Raw genomic sequence first — 5,504 nt, 5'->3', positions numbered from 1 at the left:
CTCCAGACCTCATGTGTTAAAGAAAGCTGATGAAAACCATGGTTCTTATGCGCCTTTCTGAAGAGCTCAGGCCCAAGCTACAGTGGCCAAGTCTCACTTTGTGGCAATAGCATTGGATGGTGGCTGCAGAAGTTCACTGATGCCTCTCATGTGCTTTTCACAGGCTGTGCAGACTGGAGGACAGTTCTGCCTAATACTGAAAGGACCAAGGAACTCTGGCTGCCCTCTGGAATTCCAAATAACCAGAAGGACAAAGCGTCTGGGCACTGGGCAGGGTCCCACACTATTCGGGAGGTGGTCGGAGGCTCCGCAACTTCATTTCATCCAGTCCTTTCCAGTATTTGAAGTTGTTGTCAAGATGCTGCATTAGATCAGGCAGATCTACGAAGGCGTCCCAAGCATCAGACATGTCTGTGATGAAGTAGTCAATGAAAGAGATCTGAGATTTGGGGATGCTGCAGGTATATCTGTCAAAAGCCAGAATCATCACAGGTAAGTCTTGTTGCTTCTCATCAGTCCAAGAAAAATACTCTTCTGAAACGTGGGCAGCCCACTCGATGCAGTACTCTAGGGGTTGGCAGAGTTTGGACACATCAGCGCACTTAATCAGCATTTCTTTGATTAGAGTCCAGTTCTCTGGAGTCCTAAGCATAGAGTTTGTGGCTTCCTGATTTTTTTTCAGTTTCCTCACTTTCTTCTAGTGCTGCCAAGGGTTTGTTGATGCTGTTGACAAATTTGTGAACATGCTCCAAGTGTTTTGTCATTTTTGTGGCTAGGACCATATCGATAATCCTCTGGCGCAGTGTCTGATAGTCATTCCTCTCCATGTTTTCAAAGATATTGCATTTATCACTTCCAGTGGTCAGCCGGAAGGCCACATGGTGGCTTTCCAGCACAGCAATGTCATTGTAAAAAATGGCCAGCTCACTTCCAGGGTTGCACAGGAAGGAGCTGGTTCTCCCAGGGTGATCTACATCGTGAATGGTGGCTGCAATGAGTGCAGGAACCTTGTCCATTCGATCTAAAGTTTCCTTTATTCTCTCCTTGGAGAGAAAATAGGCAGTGGCGTGAAGCACATCAGCAGGATGTGCAGAATTGCGGTAGGGGTTAGAAGAATGATAATTGGCTTCAATAATTTGTAACCATAATCACAGTGTTAACTCAGAGCAGTTTAAGAATTCACAGATTCCAAAGAGAGCAAACATTTTGAGACCAAGATAAATCAAAGGCCTATAATGGGTGGCAGCCTCCAGTTCAAAAATATCAAAGTCCCAGTAGTCCTCATTTTCCATGGCCCAAGCTATCCATGGTGGGACATCCTGAAGGGATATGGTAGTTGATTATATTGCTTGAAACCTGCTGAATGCTTTTTGTTGAAAGAACATATTCACTCCCCGATAGTCTTCAAAAACCATCAGACACTAAGGCACCAATGAGGTCATGGCGTGAGGATTGTCATCCTTAGCACAGAACTGTGGTGAGTATAATTCAGTGGTTCTTAGAATTTCTAGCACACGGTCTAGGGCCTCTGTCACAGGCATGGGATTGCTTTCCTGGGCAGCACTGATAATATTGATTACCTTGGTGATGGGTACCTCAATCATCATGGAATGTATCCAGCCCATGGAGGAGTGTCGTCTCTGGCTAGACACTTCACTTGATCAGGAGGCGACAGCTCTGACGTCCAGTGAGCCTTTCCTTCTGCCTTTATGTTTGCCTGTCTGATTATCAGTACTAGCGTCAGACTGAACACATTCAGGTATTTTCTCAGCCTTATTGTTGCGTTGCACACTCGGATAATGGACACATAGTGTCTAATTTTTCCTCCCTGTCCAAGGACAGGTATTATCTTCACATTTTATTGTACATTATCTCCAGTTTTCTTTTTGCCGTAGTAAACTCCTTGCCTATTTTGATGCATGAATTTATAGTATCCAGCAAGTCAGCCTTCTTTGCATTTATAGGCACTTCTAACTCCTTCCCTATTAATTCGCCTGCCTGATAGCCCATTGTTTCAAATGCAGGATTTGCATACTGTATAATGTGGTCTTCACTTGTGATGTCAATTGCTTCTTGACTTTTCTCTAATGCAGTGAATATTGAGTTACAAACCCTGAGTTTCAGTTGTGATCGCACCTCTCCAAACTCCAGCTGGAGCAGTTCATTGTCGCAAGCCATGATGTTGGGGTTTTCAATATACCTCCTTGTGAATCCAGCAGCAAGGAAGGGCGTTATAGATAACTCTTCTCTATCCACCCTGCGTACTACACCAACAGTAACTGTGTTTTCTGGGAGTTCCAATGATCTGATAGACCTGCACAGTGCCTCTGCATCCAGCTGTCGAGGATTTCTGTGGTCTATGATGATGGTCTCATGATGTTGGTCCAGGAAACAGGCAAGGACAGCCTGAGGCTCCTTGGTGACTGTACGCTTAAACCCTGCTTTTGCAGAATCCATTGCACTGGTTATCTTCTTTGGTAAACACTCAAAGTACCTGAAGTTGATCTTGGTGAAATCTCATTGGGCCAAATCTCAGTAGCACCTCAGCTGCTGCTACCTTCCCGCTGCTGCCGTCGCGAGGCTCCGACTCCGCGAGGCTGGCTCCGCGGGCCGGGCAGGGCGGCCGTCTTCTGGCCCGGTGTGAGGCCTGGCCCGCCAGACAACGGCGGCGCCGCGACCTCGGCCTCCCTGCCGCCTTGGTACACCTCCCGGCTCTCGGAAATGTGGATGCTCCGGAGCGGCCCATGCCGACGGCGGCGCCGCGGACACGCTGGCGGGCAGCCGCGATCCGGTCAGCAATGGCCCGCGCGGCGCCTCGGGCCGCCGGTCTCGCGGGCGCCGGTCTCGCGGGCGCCGGTCTCGCGACAGGAAGCGCGGTGGCTCTTTCACTGCGTTGCGGGCGCCGCGCTGGGGAGGAGGCACCTCGAGTTCTTATGAAGGGCAGCCTACAAAAATAATTTGGGTAAAACGATTTAAATCGTAGCTGCGCTATTTACACTTTCCTTATCTGTAAACTGGGGATATTAATACCATCACATTGAACAGAGCTGTCGTGAAAATTAAATGAGATTATCCACGTAAGGTACTTAAAATAGTGCCTGACACATAGTAAAGGCTCCATGAATGTTAGAAATTGTTACTACTTCAATTTCACTTAAACACATTTTCCTCTTATTACCATAAAAGAAAATCCTTTTATTCTGTCTGGTGTATGTCCCATGTGAGCTAGCCAAAGCTGTTTCGCCCATAAACATTGAAGTCCTATTTTAAAAATAATAGATAAAAATTTAAAATATATATTTCTTTTTGTATAAGTTCCTAAAAAAAAAAAAAAAACAAGAATGGTTGATCTAAAAATCTTCTGTGTGGAAAAAGATAATACATTGTTTTGCTGAATATGATAAAATAAAATGGAAGAAAGATATTGTTCCAAGAACTGTAAACACTGAAGTGTTTTAAGGAAATTGCAAAGCAGCGCCGACTGTTTTTCTTAATGCTATTCCCAAACACATACACCCTAAGGATAGCTACAGAGTTAACTACTTCAATTAGAAAAAGAAAAAAATGACTCCCCAGGATTTCTTTTCTATGCTTATCAAATTCCATCCACTTGCACAAATTTATTCTGAGAAACAAAGTAAGAATGTATAAATTGCTTCGTAAATTATAGCTTACTGTACACACACAAGGTACCCTTATACATAATAGACTCTTAAAAAGGTGCCCACAACAGTCACTTCACCCATTTAGTAAAAATGGCCAATTCACATCCAACAATTCAAGGGGGCAAGATTTGTGCATGATTTTGAACTACTGATAATATATATTTTCCTCATCATAAGAATAATCACGCTTACTTGTAGAAAATGAAAATAAGATCTAAAGAAAAAAATCCTCCATAATTCCCCTCTGCAGATATAAGCAGTGTTAACCGTGCAGCATACTCCTTCTATTCCCTTTCCAGTGCACGCGCCTGCGTGCATACAGACAAAACTACCAGTGGCTCACTGTGAGCCTGCAAACACGGTCTAGTGTCCTCAGTTAACCTGGGCTACTGCCTCCCCCGTTGGCTGGCCAGTGATTTGATTTCAAAAGTGCACATACTGAGTAGCAAAGCTTAAGTTGTAGCTCGTTTTCTGGTTACTGAGGCTCCGTTGTTCAGGTACTAGGGATGATTACACTTTCTTTTCCCTGATAATCTTAGAATAGCCCATCAAATGACTTTCATAACACTCTAAATAAACCCAGGAATAAGTGTTTAACATGTACAGAGGATCAGAATTAAGGGGGGGGGGGCATTTCACTTTCTTAAAAACAAAATCTTTTTTGAGTAACTAAATTTTTGAAGAAATGAATATAATAAAAATAGTCAATAATTCTAAAAAGGAGATTTCCCTTGAGATATTAGTGCAAACATCAAAGTGTGATAGGTGTCCCTACCTGGAGAGCCTTTAAACTGTGGGCATTCCTTTTTAATATGCCCTTCTCTTCCACAAATAAAACAACATTTTTCTCTTAAGTCTTTGTCATCCTGTCTCTTCCATTTTTCCACTGGTAGCCTGAGAATCTTCTCCCTCCCCAGGTCGACAGCTGCCCTCACTGGCTTGGCTTTCTGAGGTGTGCACTGCATAGGCTTATCTTCTTTAGTTAACACCTCCCTTTCTGTATACTTGTTTTGAATTTCTTAGTCCTCTTTGCTTCTTTTTTCTTTGTTCTCAGGGTATCAGGCATAACTTAATAGAGATTAGAGAAATTAAAATAACATTAAAATATAGCCTCTTATATCCAAAAGTATGAGAGGATGCCCTGTTTCATATGATTTTAGGATTACTATTATTATTTTTCTACTTAATATTAAATAAAAACCTTAACACTATATGATTAAAGTTTAGAGAAATTTATCCTTTTTATTCTCAGACAAATTAAAATATGTCTTCTATTCACAATCTGATATAAATTGAGAACCAGAAGCCTATTCCCAAATGTAGCCCAGCTACAAAGCACCCACATTTCCCCTCCCCTGCACTGGCTCCTCAGCTCCTGGAGGGCAGGGACTGTGCCTTGCGTGTCATACCCGGCATGGGGCCTGGCACAGAATAGAAGTTCCCTAAGTAGGTGCTGTATTGAATTCAGCTAATACTTCTCTGATCTGCTTTGGCTATTTTCTGTCTTTGCCATAATAGGAGTGGATGACACAGATCAGTGTTCTCTCACATGACGACACATCGTTATTAGCATCCAGGTTTTTCTTCACCAAGAAAGGTGACGGTGACTCCACTTTCATCCCATGTTGCCATATTCCTATTAATGGATTTTCTACTCTCAAATCTACTCAGAGTAGGACCAGAACTAAATAGAAGGAGGTTCTATATGTAGCCTCTTTTTTCTCAATGTTTTCCTTAAACATTTCAAAATACACATTCTTTATTTTTATAAAATGCTAACAAGTTTATAAATATTGACATGTTGATGCTATTAAATAAAAGTTACATTTTCTCACTGTT

At 42.8% G+C, this 5,504-nt stretch overlaps 1 pseudogene; it reads right to left on the bottom strand.

Annotated features, from left to right (window-relative positions):
* Positions 1-283: 283 nt before the first annotated feature.
* On the bottom strand, positions 284-2,521 carry LOC138387164 (high affinity cAMP-specific and IBMX-insensitive 3',5'-cyclic phosphodiesterase 8A pseudogene; annotated as a pseudogene).
* Between the last annotated feature and the right edge of the window lie 2,983 nt (positions 2,522-5,504).

Source organism: Eulemur rufifrons, chromosome 7 (genome assembly GCF_041146395.1).
Source record: "Eulemur rufifrons isolate Redbay chromosome 7, OSU_ERuf_1, whole genome shotgun sequence".
In the NCBI taxonomy this organism is placed as follows: Eukaryota; Metazoa; Chordata; class Mammalia; order Primates; family Lemuridae; genus Eulemur; species Eulemur rufifrons.
The sequence above is the reverse complement of the archived record's forward strand: the minus strand, read 5'-3'. Positions and strand labels throughout refer to the sequence as shown.